Raw genomic sequence first — 13,606 nt, 5'->3', positions numbered from 1 at the left:
CGGAGAGCGCCTGGCTGGCTGGGGCTCGGGCTGCGCGGGGCGAGCCTGTGGCGCTGAGCGGAGCGCACGCCTGGCTGTCCGGGGCGCTCTCTCCTCGCTCGCGCTCTCCGCGCACCCCGCTCCGCGCACCTCCAGCCGCGCCAGCACCCTCCCGGGCTCCGCGCCTCCCCTGAGCCGGCGGCGACTGGCGCGCCCAGCCGTGGGGGGCGCTGGAGGGGAGAGGAGGCGGCCCCAGCCACTGTCTCCGCCCCGCAAGGAGGCAGGGCTGGCCGGTCGCCCCCGCGCCCTCGCAGGGCCCATCCGGGCTGAACTGGGATTCCAGCGGGGTGCGCAGGGCGTATTGGCTCTTTCCAGGCACCCTCCTCAGGCCGCTCGCCCTCCTGCCCCAGGTCTTCCCAGCGTCTTATGCCCCGCCCCCCCAAGGGAACTGCCCCCCCGGGTCGCCTCCAGCTCGCTCGGTGGGGGAGAGGAGGTGAGGGGGTGGGGGTCCCAAGGAGGAGGCTTCCTGCTGGGATGGCTGGGCTGCCCCTCCTTCCTGGGGTGCCCACGGGGTGCCAGAAGCTGGGTGCCCAGGGGAGCTCTGGCACAGTTAAGTGGCGGGGTGGGGGAGCTGAATGAGGGGAGCAGAAAGCAGGGAACAAAGCAGCACTGGTCCCCGAGCAGGCTGGGCTCCTGCGCCTGGCACCCCGCGGGTGGCCTTGTGCCGCTGTGGGTGCAGGGGGTACGGTCCAGGACTGTCATCACCACCTAGACGTGGTCATCAGATGTCACACTCAGCGCCCAGCCGTGGGCCTGGCTGGCTGCACCTGGTGGGCTGGGAATCAGAAACCGCAGTGCGTGGAGGGGAGAGAGGTGCTGAGGAAAGGGGGCGAGGCCAAGGAGCCCTGCCCAGACCCCAGGCACAGCCAAGGGAGAAGTTCAGGCTCAGTACTTGCTTTTCTGTTCCCAACTGGCTCTGGGCTTGCCTGCTCCACAGAACCCTGATGTTCTCACCACGGAGTCTTAGCACATAAAATACGTGCTTAAAAATGTAGCCTTCACAGGAAACACAAACGTCCCTTTGCTGGAGGCCAGCACAGTGAGCTCTGAGGCGACAGAAGTGGTTTCAACCTGCTACTCAATATTTGGGCAAGTGTTTTAGCTTCTCTGTGCCTCGATTTAGTCGTTTGTGAAATGGGCATACAGGTGAATGGATGCTCCTGGGGGCCCAGCTGTTCTGGATGCTGTCAGCCCTGCAAACAGCAGGCACTCAGTGGACACCTGTGGAGTGAATGCTCTTGTGCGAATCGTGTGGGGACTTCAGAGGGTGAGAGTGACGTGCCCAGCGCAACAAAAGGTGCTTTCAATCCACTAAATTGGCCCAGGTTTGCTCTCTGGAAGACAGGCCACCAGTTCAGCAAGCAGGTCCTGGGATTGGGAGTTGAGTGTCCTTGTCACAGGAGTGATGTGCCAGGTTGTGTTGGGCCCATGGAGGCTCATCCCTGCACCCAGGGGAACGCCAGGGTCTCACCATGGACGGTGCCATCCGTTGCCTCTCTCGGGAGCCCCCCAAGGGGAAGGCAGCAGCCCATGGCCACTGGGACCTGTCCCTTTGCCAGGCAGTAGCTGTCACCACTCAGGACACCCCCAATGGAAACACGCTCTGGCTGGGCTGCTTAAGCTCACTGTTTGGTTTTCACACCCCTGACCTTTCCGCTAAGCTGACCTTCTTTTCAAAGATTTCTTTTCCAGCCAGCCTAGGAGCTTAAAAAATCATAAAAGACAACGTAGCACAAATATTATGACAAGGCATTTGCTTGAAACCACACAGGAAATGTCACCTGGAAGGCTTTGCTGTACCGTGTGGGCGGCAGGCCCTTGTCTGGGGTCCCCGGCCACTTTGAATCCTTCTTCTGTGAACCGGGGAGCCCGGACGGCCCGGCAGCCGGAACCTTCGACTCCAAGCTGTTTTCCCTCTCTCCTGTGATTTCCCCAGGCACGAGTGCTTCTTGAACTGCTGAGACCCTTTAGAGAAATCTTCGGTGGGGTGCTCGGGGAGGGCGGGGCTGGTCCGCTGTGGCCTTCAGTGACCGGATCACGCCCTTGACCCCCTGAGCCCTGCGCGGGAGAACCTGGGGTCCTGCTGCCCTGCCCCTGCCGCTCCAAACGCTGCGTGTCGGCAAGAAGCTGGCCTGTCCGTGTCGGCAAGGGCTAAGATCCGTCAATGAGGGGTCTGTGTTTCTTGGAGAAGTAGGCATGTCACCTGAGGGGGCAGCAGGCACCTGAGTGGCTCCAGATTCCTGGGTTCCCGGCATGATGTAGGCAGGGTGGGGTCCTGGCTGCTGAGCTGGTGATCACCCGGGCCCTGGAGCGAAGATCAAGTCTAGGACACCGGAGGAAAGATTCCTGGATGGCCACTGCCATGGCGGGGGTCCTGGTTTGTTTGGTTTGCTAACTTCTCCCAAGCCCCTGTGAGGCTACTGTATACAGTGGGTGCTCAATGGACTTTTGCTGAACTAGTGTAAAGGGTAAGACAATGGACAGCGAGTTGAGGGCTTTGCTTTCCTGTTTACAAGAATTTAGTCCTTGGAGTCCCAGTGTCAAGGGGCCCCTCCCCCTCAGAAGTGTGTCCTTAAGGCACTGTCCCTCTCTTTCCTCTGGTCCCCACTCCACCGTTGGGCAACTCTTGTTAACAAGAAGGCTTCTTCCTAAATTAAAAAAAATAAGTTCGCAGCAATACCTGTATCAGTTATCTGTCTACCTCCTGCTGCAAAACAAAGGACCCCAACCTCAGTGACTTAGTGGCAAAACAAACATTTTATTGTTATGAATATTATTGCTAGATTTAGGCTACAGGTGGGTGGGGAGTAGTGTACGTTTATTTAGAGACACTAAGGATATGTAATATGTGTAATTTGTAGAGTTTAGCTGTTGATTTCCCACCCACGGCATGGGATTGCACATGTCAGAATGCACAGCATTCCAAGGAGGATTTTAAAGATAGAGCAACACGTGCGTAAGTGTTAGCGGACGGGTGGGGGGGTGGGGCGTGGACGTCCTTCCAGCCTGGGCACTGGCCTCAGTTCTCACATCCTTGTCCCTCTCACCCCCTGCTCGCGCCTTGGCCCTTGGACAGCTTTCTGGAAAAGCGAGCTGTGCTAACAAGGAAGAGCCAGAAGAGGAGGAGGGTGTGGCTGGGGGGAGCGCATCCTGCTGCCTGGGTGTCCGGCTGCCTAGGAGGTGGCTTGGAGTCCTGGGTCCACCTGCCCTGACCTTGGTAAATAAACTGACCAAGTCTCAGTGGACCCCAAGTCACTAGGTTGCTACGAGCACCACGTGACGGGTGCACAACTACACACCACGTGGAGGTCATGCTCTATAAACTCTGGCTTTGTCGCCGGTGGGCTCACCCTGTCCGTAGCTGGAGAGGCTGGACGGGGAAGAGGAGGGGCTCAGCTCCTGGGACCCTCCCCAGCGAGTGCGGGCGTGGGGGTTTATTCCCGTGAGTGGCAGTGAGACCGTGTACCTCAGATTGGGACTTGAACCCCTGTGTGGGGACTTGAACCCAGCCAAAACCCATGGACTATTTTTTTTTAAACATCTTTATTGGAGTATAATTGCTTTACAATGGTGTGTTAGTTTCTGCTTTATAACAAAGTGAATCAGTTCTACATATACATATGTCCCTATATCTCTTCCCTCTTGCGTCTCCCTCCCTCCCACCCTGCCTATCCCCCATGGTCTTTTAACTTAGATCACACACCTGGTTTCAAGACTTAGTGAAGCTCAGGTTCTTGCTGTCTCATCGCAGAAAGAATTCAGTGAGAGACAAAGTGATAGGTAAGAAGCAGATTTATTTAGAGAGTAACACACTCCACAGGCAGAGTGTGGGCCATCTCAGAGGGTGAGAAAGGCACCAGGGTATGAGGTTGTCAGTTTTTATAGGGGTGGGTAATTTCATAGGCTAATGAGTGGGAGGAATATTCCAGCTAATTTGGGGAAGGGGCAGAGATTTCCAGGAATTGGGCCACCACCTACTATTTGACCCTTATGGTCAGCCTGGGAACTGTCAAGACGCCTGCACGTGTGTCATTTAGCTGATATGTTACAAAGAGCGTATGCCGAGGCTTAAGGTCTAGTGGAACTGGACTCCTCCGTCATCTTGGACCTATTTGGTTCTAATTAGTTTATGTCATGTCCTCGGGCTATGTCATTCTTTTGAAGGTTGTGCCCTGCCCACTTCCCTCTGTTTCAGCAGGGTGGAGGATGCATGAGGAAGGCTGTGTTCCAGGCTGCAGGTCAGGGCTGGTCCCTCTGGGGATCCACCCTCTGAAGCAGGCAGGGAGATGGCCGTGGTGGGGGGGGTGGCAGAAGTCAGACCTTGGGGACCTCACTGTCACAATTGTCATTTCACCCTCCCGCCAAAGCACGGCCCCTTCTCCTAAGTAATCTAAACCGTCTCACAGTGCACTTTTCCAGATTTATGGAGCAGAACCACTTGTAAGAGCTCCAGCCACTGATACTCCCAGCAGAGAAGGGCTTGGTGGGGCCTGGCAACCGTGGACTCCGCCTGGGGCATTGAAGACTTCAGCAGAGAGACATGTCGGGAAAGATGATGTTTTGGAGGAAACAGGGTATGTTAGATCATCTTCTAAGGAAAAAGAGAAAATCCGGGCTTCCCTGGTGGCGCAGTGGTTGAGAGTCCGCCTGCCGATGCAGGGGACACGGGTTCGTGCCCCGGTCCGGGAAGATCCCACATGCCCCAGAGCGGCTGGGCCCGTGAGCCATGGCCGCTGAGCCTGCACGTCCGGAGCCTGTGCTCCGCAACGGGAGAGGCCGCAACAGTGAGAGGCCCGCGTACCGCAAAAAAAAAAAAAAAAAAAAAAAAAAGAGAAAATCCGATCTCCAAAACATGGCTTGATGCAGCCGTTTCCTAAAAATTACTGTTGGGAAGGTTTTACCGTGGCATTCATTTCAGGCTGATCAACACAAAAGATGCTTTTTAGAATTTTCTTTGAAGTTGTACCCTGACTTCTGGGGACCAGGTTCGAAACTGATGGAATAATCACCCCCACGTGAGGCCACGACCTTCCCCCCTCATTCCCCTCCCCCTCCATAGCTAGGTCAGGCTGCAAGGAGGGTCCCTAATTACTGGCCCAGGAAAGGCATTTTCTTTTAGAGATTTTTTTTTTGCGGTACGCGGGCCTCTCACCGTTGTGGCCTCTCCCGCTGCAGAGCACAGGCTCTGGATGCGCAGGCTCAGCGGCCATGGCTCACGGGCCCAGCCTCTCCGCGGCATGTGGGATCCTACCGGACTGGGGCACGAACCTGTGTCCCCTGCATCGGCAGGCGGACTCTCAACCACTGCGCCACCAGAGAAGCCCTCTTTTAGAGATTTGCTCTTGGGCAAAAGACGACAGCACATCCAATGCAGAAGGACAAACAATTCCATCTGTTCAATTTGCAAAGAAAAGCAGTATTTTGTCAGCTCTCACCCGGGGAAGCTGAGAGTTTATGCCTCTTATAAATTTACCAATTCCTGGTTAAATTTCCCAGAGGTGCTTGTGAATGCACTTGAGACTTAAGCTGAAAGAGTCACATTCAGCTAATACGAGTCTCCTGGCAGCTGCTGGGACCCTGCCGCACACCCTGGTGCCCCTGGCTTTCCTCCGGGGGCTTTGCGAGGCGGTCCCTCTGGTTGAGGCAGCTGTGTGTCAGCATCCCTTTCCTCTGCCTTCGACATTCTCTCCTCCTGGAGGGAGGATGGCATTTACATAAACACGACTCCTGGTGCTTCCAGCTCATCCTCCAGAGATCCGAAGCCTGTGCCCTTTGTCTATAATCAGGAGTTCTAGTTGCCTAGAAATATTTAAATAGAAAAACATGTTTCCCATTTCCTAATGACTTCATATGAGTTCCGAAATAAAACCTGAGCCATGCACCCTTAGTCATTCCTGCCGTGGAGCTTCGATGGCCATTCAAGGGCCACCCTTGGAAACGAGCATGTGCCATAAGGGCTGAGAGCAGGTCACCCGCTTGCCGGGGGCGGCCCCTGCCCCGTGACGGGAGCCCTGGAGGGAGGAGGGCATCCCGCAGAGGCGCCTGCAGCAGGCCTGACGGCCTGTGGATTCCGGGGTGCAGTCCCCATGGCACGTTTGGGACTCTCGTGAGGGCTGACGAGGCGGGGCGGGGCCGAGCATCCCTTCTCCGGTTCACCCTGCAGGTGGGTGTGTCATGGGAATAAGCCCTGGCCAGCAGGTGTGCGGAGAGGGGACGCCCCTCCTGTCAGGCCTGGGTCCTCCTCTGGCTTCCACTGCCTGGCCCAGTGCTCACGCTGGCGGGACCGCAAGACAGAAGCTACGGGAGAGATGCCAGCACCACTGACTGGTGCTGGACTCCCGCCTCCCTGGGAACCCAGCCTCCCTCACACCATTTCTGGAGTGAAGTGGAGCCTGCAGCTCCCGAGGACGTGGTTTGAGGCCCTGGACCGGCCCCGGCTGTTCCTGCAGGCGTTTTGGGACAATGAGCCCTTTGTGCCCTCCAGCTGGTTAGACTTGGGTCTTGGCCACTTGCCCCCAAAGTGACCTGAGAGGGTCATCTGTGAACTCACCAGATGCCCCCATCATTTATTCACCTATGGATGCCTCCATCATTTATTCACCTATGGGACGAGGAGGCCTGGAGGTCTGGGGTGGAGGGGACAGGGCCCGGTCTCCTCTCAGGGGGAGATCCCTGCAGCCTCTCCAGCAGCAGAGGCTGGGCAGGGGCAGCTGTGGTGAGGGCTCCCTGCAGGGACCACACACCGTGGCCCCTGGCGGCTAGCTGTCCTGTCTCGGCTCTTGGGTCAGGAGTGCAGTGGGCTGGCCAAGGCGTCACCTGCTGGGCCCCTGATGGGGGCTCTGGAGGGAATCGCTTGGGCTCACCCTGGTCCTTGTGGCTGTCAGATGGAGGTCCCATCCTGCTGGCTCTCAGCAGGGCTGCCCTGCCCCTGAGGCCTCCACGCTGAGCCAGCGCAGCACTTTGCAAACCTCTCGTGCTTTCATCCCTCTGCACCTGGGCAAGTTCTCAGCTCTCAAGGACCCAGGACGGGACAGGCCCACCCATAATCCAGGATGAGCTCTCTACCATAACCACATCTGCAAAGGCCCCTTTGCCAGGTCTCTTTACAAACTCACAGTTTGGGGACCAGGGCCAGAACTTTAGAATTTCGGCTGAGACCTTCAAAGTTCTATCCCTGGAGGTGCCCCAAGCCCAGAGCACCAGCCGGAAGTGTCTCGGGTTTTCACTCTCCAGGGCAGATTTCATCCCATGACGCACTGGTGCCGTGGCCCTTGAGACAGGATACACTCTGAGCTCTAAAAGACACTCCAGGCTCCCTGTGGGATCGGGGTGCCCTGCTTGCATGGGGTCTGCTTCTGGAACTGGAGCTTAGACAGCAGCCCTTAAGAGACTGCCAGGCAGCCTTGCTCAGGGCAGGAGAGGGGCACCCTGGACATTGGGGTGACAATAGGATGGTGAGGGTGATGCTGTTTTGTTGAAATGAATCAAAACCTCTGAAGAGCTGGAAGACTTGAAAGGCCCCTTGGCTGAGATAGACCGAAATGCAGACACTTCCCATATACACCCACCAGCAGAGGGGTGTGGTGGGCAGAGCTGGCCAGCACCCGGCCCAGGGGCTCAGAGGGGCTTCCTCTGGACCTGCTGATCGTGGGTGGCTGAGGAGTCCCTCTTTGGGCCCCCAGGGTCCAGGGCTGCCATAACCAAGAACCACAGCCTGAGGGACTGCAATCTCTCGGTGGGTGAACGCAGGGTGTGCACGAACCCCCCTTCTCCGGGGGCAGCAGTGATATACCGTCACTCTGCTCACGGGCGTCCCTGTGGGCACTCGGAGCACGACCCAACCAGCAAAGGCAAGGGTGGACCTTCTCTGGGGCCCAGTCCTGGGAGAGCCCTTTCCTGGGGCGGGGCTGAAGGCTCCGCAGACACACAGTCTGTCCCCCAAGTGTGTAATTCGGGGGGAGCGTGATGCCCGCGCACAGAGGGCTGCTTGTTCTCCCCTTGGAAATCTCTTTCAGAGGGGCAGTACCGCTCTGCAATCTGGTTTTTAAAAATATCATCACTGGGGGAAAAAAGAGCATTAACATGTTTGAGGGAAATGTGTTCTGGTGTAAATGAGCAATTAAAATATGATCAGATGCTGCATGCAGAGCCAACGCAACCTGCTGAAATCACACCCTCTGTCGGCTCCATAAATACACGCGTGCTCGCCTGTGCACGTACGCTGCCGCGTGGCCGTCCTCAGAGCTGGGACCTGCTGCCTGCGTTGTTCTTCACATGCACCGTCGCCTTGAATCTGCTCCCACCCTCCCCTCCCCCTACACACACACACACACACACACACACACACACAGCCATAGATCGTATAGTAAACACACACCCGTATATCATGGTTTTGATGGCTGAGAGAGATGACATATTATTCTATTTTTCTTTTAAAAAGGGCCGAGGCCCCTGGAAGCTGCCAAGTGGATAATCTTGCAGTCGACAACCATCACAGCCCTTGAATCTCAGAGTCTGGTTTCTATAATCTTTTTTCCAAATACCATTTTGGTTGAACAGGCTCGTCCTCCGGACGGGAAATCTGTTGCTCCTTTGTTAGTCTCCACAACAGGCCAAACAGCACTGCTTTGCTGGTGACAGCTGGCGCTGACTCAGGAGGGGACATCTGTTGGTTTTGCTTGTCCAGACCCACAGTGCCCCCCGCCCCAGGCCAGCCCCCCCTGCTGGGTCCCAGGGGTCTCTGTTCCTGAGAGTCCACCCTGCATGGCTTTATGTGGGGGCCGGTCCTCTCCTCCCCACGCCTGGTAATCAGTCCCCATTCCCACTGCCCTAGGGACACTAGGTGGATGCCCAGAATCCTTCCTGCTTGTTGGGAAGGGCAGGCCCCTGTCACTGGTTGCTAGGCTGGTTCCAGCAGAGCTGGGGACAGAAAGAGGCACAGAGCCCTGGTGACATCGCTCTAACCCGTGATCCTGCCGTACCTGAAGCTTGCCCTGCCCACCCCACTTTTTCTCAAGCTGGTTTGGCTTGCGTTTCCATCTCCTGCACTCAAGCATCATGACTGTGGGTGCTTGAGCAGAACTGGACACGCCGAGCCCTCCACGGGCCCTTCAGACATCACTCGCTGGTTCCAGATCCACATGGCTGCTGAATCCTTCATGTGTGAGGTTGGAGAAATGGCAGCAAAGCATTGAGAGAAAGCCCAAGCTCTCATTTTTCTGTAATCAGTTGCAGAATGATGACGGTGCCACGCATGACTAGATTCCCGTCTTCTCTGGAAATTTCAAGGCTGGGTAATGAAGACATTAGTTCCTGGGATGCTTCGGTCTGATGGGAGCTGAGTGAAGATAATTTGCTCCTTCCCGTGACAGCTAATGATTAGCTTTGTGACAGCATGTCGCTGTCTCAGACTGATTTGCCTACACAGCCAGCTACTTAAGAAAAACAAGTTTTTGAGAAAACATAGTTCTAGGGCCCTAGTGATACTTCTTTCAAAATATTTCAGAAGTTCCACCTGGCATCTTCCTAGTCTGAACATTCCCGAGCAGCTGGAGTCCGCTTCCTTCCCGCCTTGTCGGCAGTGGGTTCCCGGCTTTGTCATCCAGGTTTAGGGGGGCTGGGAGGGGGCCGTCGGCTTCTCTGCAGATCTCCTTTGCCTTTTAAAAAATTTTTTATTTTATTTATTTATTTATATTTGGCTGCGTTGGGTCTTCGTTGCTGCATGCGGGCTTTCTCTAGTTGTGGCAGGTGGAGGCTACTCTTGCCCAGCAGCCATGGCTCACGGGTCCAGCCGCTCCGTAGCACGTGGGATCCTCCCGGACCGGGGCACGAACCCATGCCCCCTGCATCGGCGGGCGGACTCCCAACCACTGCGCCACCAGGGAAGCCCGGAGGCTACTCTTCATTGTGGTGGCTTCTCTCGTTGTGGAGCACGGGCTCTAGGCGCTCGGGCTTCAGTAGCTGTGGTGTGTAGGCTCAGTAGTTGTGGTGCACGGGCTTAGTTGCTCCACGGCATGTGGGATCTTCCCGGACCAGGGCTTGAACCCGTGTCTCCTGCATTGGCAGGAGGATTCTCAACCACTGCGCCATCAGGGAAGTCCCTCCTTTGCCTTTAAAATAAGAGCCATGGGGGGCTTCCCTGGTGGTGCAGTGGTTGAGAGTCCGCCTGCCAATGCAGGGGACATGGGTTCGTGCCCTGGTCCGGGAAGATCCCACATGCCGCGGAGTGGCTGGGTCCATGAGCCATGACCGCTGAGCCTGCGCGTCCGGAGCCTGTGCTCCGCAACGGGAGAGGCCACAACAGTGAGAGGCCCGCGTACCACAAAAAAAAAAAAAGAAAGAAAAGAAAAAAAAAAGAGCCATGGGAAATTACTCTGATGCCAACACTTCACTCCGTTCTTCACCCTCCGATGGATGGATGAGGGGCCTTTGACTTTGTCAAATCCTGTTAAAATAATAATAATTTGGTGGAGACGCCAGGTTGACAGTGGATGAAACCGAATTTTCTGTGAGTCTGGATGGTGGAAGCAGGGGATGAGCACACCATTCTCTCTCCATTTCTGTATGTTTGGCAGTTTCACAACAAAGTTAACAAAACCAAGTCTGGATTAAATAAAAATGTGTGTATTGAGTCGCAAGTCTCTGCTTGCAAAGTCTCTGAGCTGGAGATCAGTCGGCTGAGAATAAATCTGAGAATTCGTCCATTGAGGTATCTTGCCGCCATTCCCGTTCCTCTTGCTGGGAAACCAGTGGGAGCGTTTATATCACAGACGCGGAGCCCAGCGCTCTAAGGCACACTGTCCCATGTGGCTGTCTGGCCTTTAGCCATCTCTATAACCTCTGGAGCTTCATGAGGCTGAGCCAGGCCCAGCCCAAATTAGGACATGCAATGAAGACATTTCTCTTCAGAGGTCCCGAGGTCCTGTTTGGGGGACTTCTCTTGCAAGTGGCACCCTCTCCATCTGCCTTTTCTCTGGGGCTCTGTGTGCCCTGCCTCCCTCTAGCCTCCTCCTGCATCATGCAAATCTGCCTTTGGGGAAGTAACTGATGCTAATTCAGACTAAAGGGCAAATGACTGCTAAGGCTTCATGTACCCTCTTTTCCTTTATATCATATCACAGTCGATTTTTTTGTTTTTTAAAGAGAAAACAACAAAGACCTGACTGCAGTGTGATGGCAGCTGGGGAGGGTGTGTGCGGGGTCTGAGCTGCGGGGCTCAGGAGTGGGGCTTGGCTTTCAGGCCGCACTCCGTCCCCTCCCGGAGGCTGGTGGATCAGGCACCACGTCCCCACCTCCGCCCTCAGAGATGGCAGTTTTCTTCATTCTGCAGCTTCACAACGTTCAGTCACAACCTGATTGTTAGACGAGTCCACGGTGGCCCTTGGTAACCAGAGGGCGGTGTCCGCTGCGCGGGGGAGAAGGCTCGTTTCAGCCAGTGCTTGAGCTGTTTAGATGTCACCTGTCACCCTGAGCCTGGGAGGCTCCTCGTGGAGCCAGATTCCTACTGAAACACTCAGCGCCTTTCCCAAGAAACAGCTCAGCGGGGCAGGCCGCTCAGGGAACATGACCCCTGGGGAAGCCCACCCCCCATGCAGCTCTGGGCAGGTTCTGTCATCAGAGATCAAAGGTGGCCGGAAAGAGAAGGCCCAGCTGCTGCATTGACTGGTCCCACCACCGCAGCTTGGAGGAGGGAGGGGGACGGGGGGAGGGGGACGGGGGGCGGGGCTTTCCTGGAGGAAGAAGCCTGGAGCAGCCCTCCTTGCGAGGAGTCCTCCTCCCCCTGCTAAGCTGCCAGGACTCCTCAGGAAGCTTGAGCTCTGTTACTTCCGTAGAACGCAGCAGGCTTATCCACAAGTTCGTTGTAAAGCCTTCAGTTTAAGCGATCGCACCTGGGGTTTCCTGGGACGAGAACCCCAGCTTCCTCCACGGTCATTGTCTGCATCTTGCTCCTCTGTCTCTGGGCATTGGAAACCAGTGCCTTTTCTTCCCAAGGAGAAGGCAAGCAGGCAGTTCACCCTCCAGAGAAAAGCCAGGCGTCGGCGTGTGGATGGGACTTTCCCCGTGGCCTTGGTGAAGCTCCAGCTGGAGGCGAGAGATGCGTAAGGCCCACGATGGGTCTGGCAGCTTCCCAAGTTCACTCCTCGTTAAGACAAAGCAAGACTTTGTGCCCTGCCACGCAGACAGAGAGTAGAAAGGGCTGTGTACAAAGTGGCCCCCGTGGACCATCCCTGGGGAACCAGGCTGGGGAGGCCCCCACCCCATCCCATCCCACCCACCACTCACCTGCACGGCACCCCTGTTCCCACCCCTCCCCCACCCCCATGCCCCCTTCCCCTCCCTCCTCCCCTCCCTCCTCCCCCCTCAGCAGCTCATCCCTCCTCCAACCATCCAATCCTTGCTAAGACAGGAGGGTGGTCACCCGAAACCTGACCTCGTGTTCCGTGCTCTGACCACCTGCTAGCCCTGTCCTGGCCGGTGCTGCAGGGCTGCAGGTGGCTTATGCATGCTGCCCTCAGAGCTCTCCTGGCGAAGGTGGGAGATAAATACTCGAGGAAATTGCCGTTCTCGTGGTGCTTGTCGTGAAGACGCAGTCATTAGGTGCAAACCAGACCCACGATGGGGCCTTTGGGGCGAGAAATGGAGGCCGTGGGACTAATTAGGCTCCTAATCAGGGACTCCAGGTGTGGTGATGGCCTGGGTAGCCGTGATTAATCGTGGAGGGCTCGGGGAAGTGAGTGACTCCCGGGGGTGCTGACAGTACGGCCTCCGGGATTGCCTGCATGCTCGGGGATTGTGTGGGCGGGGCTGGGAGGTGGACAAAGCAAACAGCGGTCGCCTGAACTTGATGACGAGCCCCCCACTGCCTTCGGGGGGCAAAGACCCTCCCCAGCGATTCTAAAACAGCGTGTGTGCGGGCAGTGGATTCTGCCCTTAAAAGCAGGTTCCCACAAGGTTCTGGTGGAGGTGGTGGGGTCCCAAAGCCCGAGAAAGGCCAGCACAGTGGACAGATGTCCTGGGGATACCTGAGTTCCTAGGACAGGCAGCGAGTCCTGGCGGGAGTGTGTGTGATGATTTATGTTCTGTGTCAACCCGACTGGCCACGGGGCGCCCACGTGGTGTGACTGGGACTCACACCATCAGCTCCCCTGGTCCTCAGGCCTTCGGACTCAGACTGAACTTGACCACCGGCTCTGGGCCTCCAGCCTGCAGACGGCGGACGTGGGACTTCTCGGCCTCTGTGGCTGAGAGCCAGCTCCTCGGAATGCCTTCATATTCGTGCGTTTATACACACCCTCTGGGCTCTTTCTCTGGAGAACGTGGGCTGATCAGCTCTCCCTGCCTCAGTGTCCCTGCCTGAGCAGCAAGGATGATGATTATTGTAATTATTTTAAAAACACTTTTACCGCATTTACTATAATCTGGGAGCTCGAGTCCTCGTGGGCCCCAGTGAAACTGATACCGTGGTCTCATCCCCGTTTCGGAAGTGGGGAAACCGAGGCACGGAAAGGTCAAGTCAAACTCCCAGGACTGGGCTTCCCTGGTGGCGCAGTGGTTGAGAGTCGGCCTG

Source organism: Hyperoodon ampullatus, assembly GCF_949752795.1.
Source record: "Hyperoodon ampullatus genome assembly, chromosome: 14".
Classification (NCBI taxonomy): domain Eukaryota; kingdom Metazoa; phylum Chordata; class Mammalia; order Artiodactyla; family Ziphiidae; genus Hyperoodon; species Hyperoodon ampullatus.
The sequence above is the reverse complement of the archived record's forward strand: the minus strand, read 5'-3'. Positions refer to the sequence as shown.